Source organism: Myxine glutinosa, chromosome 6 (assembly GCF_964187855.1).
Source record: "Myxine glutinosa chromosome 6, kmMyxGlut1.1, whole genome shotgun sequence".
NCBI lineage: Eukaryota > Metazoa > Chordata > Myxini > Myxiniformes > Myxinidae > Myxine > Myxine glutinosa.
This window is the reverse complement of record NC_136266.1, coordinates 104,763,476-104,777,570: the sequence shown is the minus strand read 5'-3', so window position 1 is coordinate 104,777,570 and position 14,095 is coordinate 104,763,476. Positions and strand designations below refer to the sequence as shown.

At 47.3% G+C, this 14,095-nt stretch overlaps 1 protein-coding gene across 1 annotated transcript in view; it reads left to right on the top strand.

Moving 5' to 3' along the window:
* Positions 1-14,095, top strand: part of LOC137416593 (small G protein signaling modulator 2) — a 113,168-nt gene that overhangs the window by 36,764 nt on the left and 62,309 nt on the right. The window lies entirely within an intron of this gene.

Genomic DNA, 14,095 nt, shown 5'->3' with positions numbered 1-14,095 from the left:
CGGACAGACAGACAGGGGTGAAAACATAACCCCCATCCACCTTTGGTGGTGGAGCTAATAAGGTGGTGTAAAAGGCATAAACGGCACTAAACTTCCAAAAAAGGTTTGTTTTGTTTTTTTCTACAGTCTTTAAAACTTTAATTTTCTTTCAATTGAATTATATACTTGGACACCGTAGAACACAATTCGCTGTGTTTGGCATTTCCAAAATCTTCCAGTTTAGCAGTACTTCGACAAAATATTACGCCATCTCGACCAATCAAATTTTCCGCTTGCACTCTCAGCGTTGGGGAATATCGAGATTCAGACAAAATAGCGGCTTGTCGGAAATAGAGATTGTGGTCAGAAATGCAGGGCAAGAGTTGAAAAAAAACCCTTCCCATCGGGAAAAACACATTTAACACCAAGGTGCGGATGTGGATATTTTAAGGCTGGGAGGAAAGACAAAGGGAATTACACAAAAGCAAACTCCCTGTCATACACTTATTACGTACGGTTGTGCCGAACATGTACTATGGAAACAGCGAGTATATTCGGATTTTTCTAATATATCATACTCTGTTACAGAGTGTCGGTGTTGTCGAAGCAGTTTCTTGGCAAGGGTTATACTCGGTGGTTTGCCATTGCCTTCCCATCAGTAGTTACGGCAGGAATTTGGAATTTGGCCATGGTGCCCGTGATAGCTCGCTTACTCTTCGCATATACTCGTTAACGCCATGGGATCTTTAACGTCCACCAATTAATGAGGCAGATGGCACATCCATTTTGACATCCATCCGTGGGATGGCACACACACTCATGAACTACCCTGCCTGTCAAACACCAGGATGACAGTTTATAGCTGGGCCGAGATTCTAACCCAGGCTTTCCAGCTTAGAGGTGAGTGTAACTAGTACATGTCCGCCACAACAGTATCTTAATAGGCGTAGATGATTCTGTCTGTTGGACGTCTGTCCGGGGTGTGGCTTACTCGGTTTGCAGAGTAGCTCCACCCAAAGCTCCACCCATTCTGGGAGAGGCTTCATATAAACAAATATCCACCATTTTATTAACTTGCATAGCTTTGAGGCCTGTTTTGTAGGCCCGTGGTGTCTTGCTCTCTCTCCCAGTTTTATTTCAAATCAAATTCGATATATCATTTCATTTTTCACAGTCGCTAACATAGTTTTAGACTCGGTTGAAAAAAAACGGGAAGAAAATCCGATGAAAGTTGCCGTTTATAGAACGAAATGAATTCTCAAAGGCCTGTAACTTCTAGGCCATTGAGTCTCTCTCACGCCTTTATCTCCAATCTAACTCACCATCTGATTTCATTTTTATCGATGGTTTTAGACTCTTGTCAGCAATAATTGAGAACATTCCACACACGCGGGAAAATGCAGAGATATATTTTTTTAAATCGCGTCATGCTGTATCATACACCGCCCAACATGACACCGACGGCAACGTGTCGACATATATTTAAAATTCGCTTTTGCTTTTCCGTTAAGATATATTACTTTTTCGTTTGATGACAGCCGTCACAAAAACGTCAACAATAATGCCGACATATATTTCTTCGTTTTTATTTCATTCAACATTATTATCCGGAAGTAAAATATGTTTCAGGAAATTACCGAGAGATATTTCTTGGTTTTTTTAAATTAGTTATGTGCGCATACACTTTAGATAGGTTTATTTGAAATCTTTAATTTTCCACAATATAATTTACTTGCCATTTATCATTTGATGATTACGAGACACTTCCTCTTGAGGATCGTGACAAGTCATGCGCTGCGTGGAAACTTCTATTTCCAAAATGAATGAGACGATCGATGAAGAACGCAGACTTGAACAGGATGCAGCAAGAAAACGAATGAGACGGGCGAACGAGTCCATCGACGAACGTCAATGCAAACTTGAACATGATGGAGCAAGAAAAAGAAGGAGATGGGAGAAAAACGAGAGAAACGAGACGGGGAAAAGCCGATTGGAGAGGCGAGTGAGGAGCGATTGGAGAGGAGAGTGAGGAGCGATTGGAGGGGAGTGTGAGGCACGATTGGAGAGGAGTGTGAGGCGCAATTGGAGAGGAGTGTGAGGCACGATTGGAGAGGAGTGTGAGGCACGATTGGAGAGGAGTGTGAGGTGCGATTGGAGAGGAGTGTGAGGCGTGATTGGAGAGGAGTGTGAGGGATTGGAGAGGAGTGTGAGGGATTGGAGAGGTGAGGGATTGGAGAGGAGAGGAGTGTGAGGGATTGGAGAGGAGTGTGAGGGATTGGAGAGGTGAGAGATTGGAGAGGAGAGGAATGTGAGGGATTGGAGAGGAGAGGAGTGCTAGGTGGAGAGAGGAGAGTGTCAGGTGGAGAGAGGAGAGTGTCAGGTGGAGAGAGGAGAGTGTCAGGTGGAGAGAGGAGAGTGTCAGGTGGAGAGAGGAGAGTGTCAGGTGGAGAGAGGAGAGTGTCAGGTGGAGAGAGGAGAGTGTCAGGTGGAGAGGAGTGAGGGGTCACATATTATGTGAAATAAATAAATTGTGTTCATTACACCATTTCTGGATCTGATGACTTGCCAGTAACCATTTTGTAAAAATGAATGTGCAGCATCTAACTCAATATGTCGAAATGTCACACACGTCCATGCCCGTGGGATTCCCACGGGTGACCCCACTAGTCTATATTATAATAGCCGTAGGTGATTCTGTTGGACGTCTGTCCGGGGGTGTGGCTTAGTCGGTTTGCAGAATAGCTCCACCCATAGCTCCACCCATTCTTGGAGAGGCTTCATGTAAACAAATATCCACCATTTTATTACCTCGAATGGCTTTGAGGCCTGTTTAGTTAGGCCCGTGCTGTCTTTCTCTCTCACACAGGTTTATTTCAATTCTAATTCGATATATCATTTCATTTTTAACAGTCGCTAACATCGTGTTAGACTCGGTTGAAAAAAAACGGGAAGAGAATCCCAAGAAAGTTTCCGTTTATAGAACGAAATGAATTCTCAAAGGCCTGTAAACTAAAGCCCATTCATTGAGAGTCACCCTCACGATTTTATCGAATTCACCATCTGATTTAATTTTTATCGATGGTTTTAGACTCAGTGTCAGAAATAATTGAGAACATTCACGCACACACGGGAAATTGCCGAGATATATTTATAAAAATCGCGCCACGATGATACACGAAAATACACCGCCTAAAATAACATTCGGGGAAAATGTCGACATCGATTAAAAATTCGCTTTTTTTTTTCCGTTAACATTTATTACTTTTACGTTTTATGAGAGTCGACACAAAAACGACATATATATCTTCGTTCTTTCTTATTTCATTCAACATTATTATCCGGAAGTAAAATATGTTTCAGGAAATTACCGAGAGATATTTCTTCGTTTTTATTTCATTAGTTACTTGCAGAAGTACCCAGCGTTGCCGGGCGGGGGAGGGGGGAAGTGCACGTACACTTTAAACATGTATATACATGTGGGATATATACGTGTGTGTGTGTGTGTATATATATATATATATGTGTGTGTGTGTGTGTGTATGTGTATATATGTGTGTGGGTGCACGTGTGTGTATATATGTATGTGTGTGTATACATATATGTGTGTGTATACATATATGTGTGTGTGTATACATATATGTGTGTGTGTGTGTGTGTCTGTGAATAAGAGAGAGACCGAATTGTGAGGTACAGAAATGAAAAAACGAGGAGTGTGTGTGTGTGTGTGTGTGTGTGTGTGTGTGTGTGTGTGTGTGTGTATATGTGTGTGTATATATGTGTGTGTCTATGTGTGGGTGTACATGTGTGTGTGTGTGTGTGTGTGTGTGTGTGTGTGTGTGTGTGTATGTGTGTGTGTGTGTATGTGTACATGTGTGTGGGTGTGGGTGTACATGTGTGTGTGGGTGTGGGTGTGGGACTGTGGGTGTACGTGTGTGTGTGTGTGTGTGTGTGTGTGTGTGTGTGTGTGTGTGTGTGTGTGTGTGTGTGTGTGTGTGGGGATGTATGTATGTGTGTGTGTGTCTGTGTCTGTGAATAAGAGAGAGACAAAATTGTGAGGAACAGAAATGAAAAAACGAGATGTGTTTGTGTGTGTGTGTGTGTGTGTGTGTGTGTGTGTGTGTGTGTGTGTGTGTGTGTGTGTGTGTGTGGGTTCATGTGCGTGTATATATGTGTTTGGGTGTATGTGTGTGTATGTATGTGTGTGGTTGTACGTGTGTTTGTGTGTGTATATGTGTGTATGTGTGTGTGGGTGTGCACGCACATGCATTCACATGTTATCAGAAGTAAATACATTGTGTAGATTACATCATTTGTGCATCTGATAAATTGCCAGTAACAATTTTGTGAAACTGAATGTGCAGGTGCAGCATCTAACTCAATATGTCGAAATGTCTCACACGTCCATGCCCGTGGGATTCCCACGGGTGACCCCAGGGCCGATTGGAGCGGAGAGTGAGGGCCGATTGGAGTGGAGAGTGAGGGACGATTGGAGCGGAGAGTGAGGGCCGATTGGAGCGGAGAGGAGTGTGAGGAGGTATTGGAGATGGGTGTGAGGAGGTATTGGAGAGGAGTGTGAGGAGGTATTGGAGAGGAGTGTGAGGAGGTATTGGAGAGGAGTGTGAGGAGTTGGAGAGGGGTGTGAGGGCTTGGAGAGGAGTGTGAAGGGTTGGAGAGGCGTGTGAGGCGTTGGTGAGGAGTGTGAGGGGTTGGCGAGGAGTGTGAGGAGTTGTAGAGGAGTGTGAGGGGTTGTAGAGGAGTGTGAGGGGTTGTAGAGGAGTGTGAGGAGGTATTGGAGCGGAGAGTGAGGAGGGATTGGAGAGGAGAGTGAGGAGCGATTGGAGTGGAGAGTGAGGCACGATTGGAGAGGCAAGTGAGGCGCGATTGGAGGGGAGTATGAGGAATTGAAGACGAGTGTGAGCGATTTGAGAGGAGTGTGAGGGATTGGAGAGGAGTGTGAGGGATTGGAGAGGAGTGTGAGGGATTGCAGAGGAGTGTGAGGGATTGGAGAGGAGTGTGAGGAGGTATTGGAGAGGAGTGTGGGGAGGTATTGGAGAGGAGTGTGAGGAGGTATTGGAGAGGAGTGTGAGGAGGTATTGGAGAGGAGTGTGAGGAGGTATTGGAGAGCAGTGTGAGGAGGTATTGGAGAGGAGTGTGAGGAGGTATTGGAGAGAAGTGTGAGGAGGTATTGGAGAGGAGTGTTAGGAGGTATTGGAGAGGCATGTGAGGAGGTATTGGAGAGGAGTGTGAGGAGGTATTGGAGAGGAGTGTGAGGAGGTATTGGAGAGGAGTGTGAGGAGGTATTGGAGAGGAGTGTGAGGAGGTATTGGAGAGGAGTGTGAGGAGGTATTGGAGAGGAGTGTGAGGAGGAGGAGGAGTGGGATTGGAGAGGAGTGTGAGGAGGAGTGGGATTGGAGATGCGTGAGGGTGGAGAGAGGAGAGTGTCAGGTGGAGAGGAGTGAGGCGTCACATATTATGTGAAATAAATAAATTGTGTTCATTCCACCATTTCTGGATCTGATGAATTGCCAGTAACCATTTTGTAAAAATGAATGTGCAGCATCTAACTCAATATGTCGAAATGTCACACACGTCCATGCCCGTGGGATTCCCACGGGTGACCCCACTATATTTCTTCGTTTTTGTTTCAACCAACATTATTATCCGGAAGTAAAGGTTCACATGTTCATTTCACGTGTGCAAAAACAAACTCCATTTCACGTGTGCATGGACATGAAACACAGACGGGAAATTGCTAAGAGATATTTCGCTCGAAGCAATTATACACCGCCCAAATAAAATATTTCACCGATACACCGAGCGAATTTCAGCGAATTTCACCGAGTTTCAGGAAATTACCCAGAGATATTTCTTCGTTTTTAGCCGCGTCGCAAGACGCTGGTCATTGAGTGCCCTCTGCTGTTGTTGTTGTTGTTGTTGTTGTTGTTGTTGTTGTTATTCTTCTTGGTCTTCCTTCTTGTTCTTGCAGAGAAGACAAAACCTCAAAGCTCCACCCATTCTGGGAACCATAGCTCCACCCATTGTGGGAGAGGCTTCATATAAACAAATATCCACCATTTTATTAACTCGCATAGCTTTGAGGCCTGTTTTGTAGGCCCGTGGTGTCTTCCTCTGTCACACACTTTTATTTCAAATCAAATTCGATATATCATTTCATTTTTCACAGTCGCTAACATAGTTTTAGACTCGGTTGAAAAAAAACGGGAAGAAAATCCGATGAAAGTTGCCCTTTATAGAATGAAATGAATTCTCAAAGGCCTGTAACTTCAAGTCCATTGAGATTTTTTTTTTTTTAAATCGCGGCATGGTCAGTCATACACCGCCCGAAATAACAGACGGGAAAATGCCGAGATATCTATCTATAATTCCATTAATCTCTGTGTGTATGTGTGTATGTGTGTATGTGTGTATGTGTGTATGTGTGTATGTGTGTATGTGTGTATGTTTGTCTGTGACCGCTGTTTCTCGACAACCACGGGTCCGATATACTTTAAACTTGCCAGGTATATTGCTGGGGACCCGAGGATGTGCCTTTTCAAGGTTTCATATTAATCGGAGAAGTAGTTACCGAGCTATGGCGATTTAGCCGTTCGCCGTTCGCTTTGGCGTTGCGAATGGACCAAACCATTGCATGTAAATAGAGGGGGGGGGGGGGTTCTGTGGTCGTTGCGAATGGACCAAACCATTCATGTAAATAGAGGGGGGGGGGGGGTTCTGTGGTCGTTACTGCCACGTGGTTTCAAAGTTTTTTTTTGTTGTTGTTGTTTGCACGCATGTTTTTTTGCACCCACGTACGGGCACGCCCTAGGATGTTTACACACACACACCCCTACACAAATTTTTTTTTTTTTTTTTTTTTGGCAAGGAACGGGCACCCACGTACGGGCACGTCCGAGCTTATATATAGTACGGGCATGCCCTAGTATTAAAAATTCGTCCATTTGATGACGATCGTCACGATGAAATATTTAATTTATACGTCGTCACAATAATGTGGAGAGAGGAGCATAGCTTCGTTCACGTGTCGCTACACACGAGAAATTGCCGAGATATATGTTTTTTACAATCACGGCATGGTCAGTCATACACCGCCTGAAATAACAGACGGGAAAATGCCGAGATATATTAAAAATTCGTCCATTTGATGACAATCGTCACGATGAAATATTTAATTTATACGTCGTCACAATAATGTGGAGAGAGGAGCATAGCTTCGTTCACGTGTCGCCACACACGGGAAATTGCCGAGATATATTTTTTTAAATCGCGGCATGGTCAGTCATACACCGCCTGAAATAACAGACGGGAAAATGCCAAGATATATTGAAAATTCGTCGCCACATACGGGAAATTGCCGAGATATATACACAAAGAATTAAGTTAAGCACCCCCCCCGTGTTTTTACAACCTCGCACATTACAAGTTTGTTGTCGTCAAAACAGTGTAATATACCCATGATATTGCTATATTTTCTGGAGAAGTGATATTATGGTCACATAAAAACATAACAATCATGCCGTTTTCAATATTTTATTCTGAATAATTTAAGGTGAAATTTTTTGGGAATTTTAGGCATATTTTCACCTCAATTTAAGTATGGAGCTATAGGTCCATCACGGACAGTGTGGATGACGTTTATGTTTTCTAACGTACAGTCATTGTTCTGAGAAGACCTCTAGCGATCTTTGCGTCAATAACGTGTGTAGGACCCACGTGATCGGATCACTGACTCAACCCTACGTCTCATAGACCCTGTAAGCCGTCGTATGCGTTGCTGTGGCAGGTTGTTCCATTCCCGATGTAATGCACGTTCCAATTCATCCAGATTGGCTATTGGAGGGACCATCTTCGCAATTTGTCGTCCCAACATGTCCCAAACGTGCTCGAGGGGGTTCAGGTCAGGACTGTACGCAGGCCAGGGGATGGTTGTCACAGCACCTTGCTCCAGCAAGGCTCGGACGCGTCTCGCACGGTGAGGCCTGGCGTTGTCATCCATGAAGATGGGTCTGCTGGCGAGGGTGTGGTCATCGAAGTGCGGGATTACGGTGGTATTCAGGATTTCCTCGGCATATCGCTCTCCGTTGAGGACCCACCCAGACCCATCTTCATGGATGACAACGCCAGGCCTCACCGTGCGAGACGCGTCCGAGCCTTGCTGGAGCAAGGTGCTGTGACAACCATCCCCTGGCCTGCGTACAGTCCTGACCTGAACCCCCTCGAGCACGTTTGGGACATGTTGGGACGACAAATTGCGAAGATGGTCCCTCCAATAGCCAATCTGGATGAATTGGAACGTGCATTACATCGGGAATGGAACAACCTGCCACAGCAACGCATACGACGGCTTACAGGGTCTATGAGACGTAGGGTTGAGTCAGTGATCCGATCACGTGGGTCCTACACACGTTATTGACGCAAAGATCGCTAGAGGTCTTCTCAGAACAATGACTGTACGTTAGAAAACATAAACGTCATCCACACTGTCCGTGATGGACCTATAGCTCCATACTTAAATTGAGGTGAAAATATGCCTAAAATTCCCAAAAAATTTCACCTTAAATTATTCAGAATAAAATATTGAAAACGGCATGATTGTTATGTTTTTATGTGACCATAATATTGTTGTGAATATGAGAATGTGTTTTTTTTTTATTTTGTGGTGGTGGTAAAATGTTGTAAAAGGTTGTTGTAAAAGGTTGTTGTAAAATATCACCCCTCCTCCCTCCGTTGTGGTTGTATAAAGGTCAAAGGGCGTTCCCGTAGTTAGTCCATAGAAAAACATACATGTAGGTCACGATATATCTTTTCTTTTGATAGTTATCTCTTATTCTGTGTTTTAGGATAAGGCTGTGTCTCCCATTAATTAAAAGTACTCCATTGCACCAGTGAAAGAGAATAGACCCCCTTTCCTTCCCATCCCCAAAAGCCTCGATTGCCCATATTACCTCCCCTCCGATCCAATTGCCGCCATTGGCCACGAGGCAGGGTTGGGGAAGAAAGGCGTGTCTCCACCTCGTCATAGAGGGGGAGGAGTGAACCAGCCCCGCTCGACCAACCATGAGCCAGGGGTTTGGCTACAGAGGGCGGAGGAAGAGCGGTGGGGGAGGTTCGCAAAGGTTGAGGGGCGGGGGCCTATATAACCCAAGGCAGGGGTGTGGCAAAGAGAGATGAGTTGGTCTGAGTCGGTTGCCAGAGGAGGGTCAGTGGTTGCGGTGGTGAGGAGTGAGAGAAAAGAAGAAAGAGTGAGGGTTTGGACCAGACAGGCAGACGGGAGATGAGCCTTTACCGAGAGACGAGAGGGAGTCCAAGGAGTTGAGTCCAACCAAGAAGTCCAGAGTTGAACTGCAGCTCGAGCCACCGCAACTGCATTTGCTGCAGCTGGAGCCACCGAAACAGCAGCCACAGCAGCGTGAGGCCTGGACGGCAGTTTGGAGCACGGCCGCGGAGGAGCGGCGGCTGCCCAACGAGTCAATCGTGCTGAAGGACCAGTGGACCTCCCTATCCCGCCAGCCATCCATCTCCCGCCAGTCCTATCATCAATTCCCCGCGTGAGTCAGTGTTCTGTTTGTGCTGTCCTGGGTTAGTTAAGTCTGTAGATAAGCTAAATTTGCACTGTGTCATCTGCGTCTTGTACTTGTAAATAAACTGAATTGCTTTTTGTTGCTTGTGTGTAAATAGTAAATAAATTCAGTAGTAATATTTCAAACCTTTTGTCTTTCGTCTTGGCCTTCTTTTTTCCTCTTTGCATTCGTCGCCTTTGTCTTTTCCCCATTGGGCAGCTACGGTGCGATACGGCCAAAGTCTGGGTGAATCGGGTGAGTTTGTTAGGTCGCGGTCTTACACCACCGCTCGGTCTATAACATCTAACCGCGATCTATAACAATTGGTAGTCAGGAGATGGGATTCGAACCTGGGACTAAATTTATTTAGCCCAAATTTTGGACACCAATTGTGTTAGTACTATAACAATTGGTGTCGAGGAGTGAGATCGGACCCGGAGCGCGTTTACGCGCTCGAAATTATAAAGCCGAAATTTGTTTGTTGTATAAAAATCCGAATTTTGAAATCGCGCCATGGCTGTTCAAGGCGACGGGATGCCGGTGGGAGAGATAGACGGGGTAGAATCGACCCAGGACCTCGGGGAAATGTATGTGGAGGAAAGGGTGGAGGAGAGTAAAGAAGGTGTGGTTGAGGGTGTATCAGGTGCACAAGATGGCGTCCTCGCGCACATGGTTGTTGCGGCACCAAATTTAGCCACGCCCATGGTCGCGGTAGCCGAACCCGAGATGCCAATGAATTGGAACCTGTTTATGAAACAGATGATGGCCTTTATGGTAAAAACAGACGATAATTTCAAAGGGATGGAAAACAGGATGGGAAACCAAATGGGGGTAATGGGGAACCGGATGGATGCTCAGGGTGAGCGATTGGAGGGCCAAATGAGGGGTACCGGTGAGGGATTAGAAAAGAAATTTGAGGGGTTAGACAACGGGATAAAAGAAGTAAAGAATGGGTTAACGGGGGTAGAAAACAGAATGGCCGCTCAAGAGAATCAAATAGAGGGAGTGAAAAATGGGTTAGAGGGGTTAGAAAATAGGATGGAGGACAAATTGCGGGAAATAGGGGAACAATCCGCCCGGGAAATCGAACAGATGGGGAACCAGATGGAGGAAATACGACGAGGGGTGAGTGAGGAGGTCTCGGGGCTGCGCGAGGAGGTAAAGCGAGGCGAAAAGCGTATAGAGAAAGAGGTGAGAAATAATACGGCAAAGTTACAGGGGGGAATAGAAGATCTGACGGAGGAGGTGGAGCAGCTGACAGAGGGACAAACTAAGTTAGTGGAGCAGGTTCAAAAGAACACTGCGGTACTAGGAGGGTTAAAGGCGACACAAAAAGAAATTAAAAACGAATTAATAGCGACACAGAGGCAATGTCAGATGGTACGGGAGGAACTGACAATGAGGGTGGAAGAGGTGACAGAAGCAATGGAGACGAAGGACCGGGAGGTAAGGACGCACGTAGAAACGGTCACGGTAGCCTTAGAGGACGAACTTGAGGAGACGCACCGGGAAATAAAAGAGGTTAAACAAAAATTAGAGGAAGTGGGAGAAGAGGTGAGTGAAATTAAGAAGGGACGGACAGAAACTAAGAGAGAAATCCGGGAGGAGGTGATGGAATGTGTACAAGGTCTGTGTTCAAATCATGATGCGGTGCTCACTAACCAAATAAAAAGTTTGCAGGTGGCAGAGAAGGTGCGACGAGGTACGGAGGTGAGTGGCAATGTACATGATGTGAGGGGAGATTCAGTCGGCTTGGGGATTGGTTTGGATCCGGGTGTTCGTGAAAGGCCGTTGGTGAGGTGTGTGACAGGACAGGTGTGCGAAAAAAGGGGTGTGCGAGAATGTCCGACCATGGGGTGTGTGAGGAAAAAGTGCACGCCGAGGAGTGAGTGTGCCGTCAAGAGTGAATTGGTCGAAGCGCGTGTGCGAGGGAGCACAGGGAAGCGCGGTGTGGTGAGTGTTACGGAGGAAGTAACGAAAAAGTGTGCGCGGGAGGACGCGCGAGAAAGGTGTGTAACGGACGGGTGCATGGGGAAAGCGCATGCTGTCAAGAGTAAGGGAGAATGCATGCCTGTGGTGAGTGTTACGGAGGAAGTAACGAAGAAGTGTGCGCGGGAGGATGCGCGAGAAAGGTGTGTAACGGACGGGTGCATGGGGAAAGCGCATGCTGTCAAGAGTAAGGGTGAGTGCGCGACTGAGAGTGGAGGTGAGAGTAGTGAGAGTGAAACGGAGCGTGAGCTGGTTGTGACAGGTGGGCGAGGATGTACACCTGGGATGGAAGGATGCACACCTGGAATGGTAGAGCGTGTGTGGGAAGGCACATTTGAGTTGGTAGTGAGGCACGTGGTTGGGTGTGCGGGTGAGAGCACACCTGTGATCGTCACAAAGGAGGTGACCGAGAAAGGGGCGCGAAGCGGTGTATTGGTGAGGTGTGCGAGCAACGAATGTGTGCCAAAGTGTTCGGTGGTCAGGTGTGTGACCAAGTCGGTGAGCGGAGTGAGTGTACCGAGGTGTGAAAGAAAAGGTACGAGGAGAATGGGAACGGCTGCATGTATGAGCAAGAAAGAGGTAGCGTATGCATGTAAGCCTGCAGGTGAAGCGTCGACGGTAACCGGGTTAAAGGTTAGGTCGACTTTTAGCCGGATCGGGCCCTCGGTGCGTGCCGGGCTTCGCGTGCCGCGAGAACCAGCGGAGATCCGAGCCACGGCGGGTTCGAAAGGACCGCCGTGCGCGATCCACGCTGGGCCTCGCGTGGAGCGGCCGCGTCCGGGCTCCACAAGGCGGAGCGGGCAGCTCGATAGGAAGGGTCGTCATGGCGACCACTTTCTATTGAGACGTGCCGGCAGGTCGAGATCGGGACATTGGATGGCTCCACGCCGAAGTGGTGCATGGGATCTCGGCCCGGGTAAGCCTCCGTCCCTGCCCCGAATGCGGGACGTATCCAGCCGCTGGCACAAAACGACCCGCGTTCATTGCTCGGCTGTACGAAGCCGGGCTGTAGATGTGAATTGGCGCACCGAGAGGATGTAATAAGTAGACGGGTGATGGTGATAGTGATAGTGATTTAAAACGAAATTTAGAAAAGTGAATGGAATTGGCAGTAAATGGAAAATTTTTGAATTGTTGGATTTGGACGAACAAAATTGATAGTGAGAGATGCCCCGCTGTGGTGGGATGGCAACTCTGTCATCCCTCACAAGGTGGGGGCAAAGGAGCTATAGTTTATGGGGTGTATGGCAGTGAAAACTAGCCCGGGTGGGTTAGGTTATATTGTAGGGATCTAGAAGAGATTGACATTAGGTAACGTTAAGGTTAGTTAGTGACTGATACCTGTAGTGGGGACGCAGGTAGATTAGTGTGGATTATAATGACGAGGGAGCGCAATAGTTTAAAGGGACGACTGGGAAGCGCAAGTTTCAGAGGGGAGTAGTTAGCTGAGATGATGCCGTGTGTGTGAGGATTGAACAGGTGTGATTGAACAGGTGTGATTGCACAGGTGTGCAACTGAACAGGTGTGTGGAGCAGTGTATGAGGGAGTAGTGGTGATTGTGTGTTGTGTTGACCAACTGGTCCAGGAAGAGGAGGAGGGTGCAGGTGGCACCAGGTATGATTGCACACAGGTGTGCAACGACAGGTGAATGAAGAACAGGTGTATGTGGCTGTGTGGAATAAATGGTAGTGTGGAATATCTGGAGTATTGGAATGGATGGTCGTGGAGTGAGAATGGTGGAAATTGTGGAGTGGAGTAGATGGTGCGAAGGTGTGAATGGGGGAAGAGTGGACCCCCATCACGGATACCCGGGGCGGGTAGTGTAAGTGTTAGGTAGAGGGTATAGGTAAATTGTGGTTTGGATATTGGCATCTGTGGGGCGGGTGAAAGAATGGTCTGTGGATGGGTGCATTAGTGTTGTGGAAATGGCTGGGCGTGTAGCCTGTTAGTGTGTGTAGTTGGTTTGGGCACTCCACCACTGTAAGGATGTCGGCCAGGTGAGGCCGCAGGTGGGCTCTGGGAGCCGGTAGTAGTTGTTGTGGATGGGGCCCGAGGATCCGGAGGACGGACCCGGGTAGCCCAGTGCCAGAGGGCACCATGGGGTGACAGAGCCAGGAGAGGGGCTGTCCCCAGTTAGTTAGGTTAGGGTGAGGAGCTAGGTAAGCTCGGGTGGCAACTACAGTGGTGGAGGTGTGCAGGTGGGTAGACCTGTTGGGAGAGGTACACGTCGCAGCCCAGAAATTGTGCTAGAGCACCGGGAGATGAATCGGGGGAGTGAGACCCCAAATTGAGGAGCACCACAGTTTGGCCAATGGGAATTGGTTATTAGAACCCATAGTGTAAGTTGGCCAATGGATTGGCAGGGAAAGACCCCGGGTAGTGTAAAGTGTGTTAAAGTCATTTAGAGGATAGTTAGGATGAAGGATCTCCTCGCACCATCTGCATCCACTCACCTGAGGTGACAGGTACTCCACACCATGCCATGTTTTGATTATTTTTTATGATGCAAATGTTTGGATTGTGCGACGCATCATGACGTGGGTGTGAC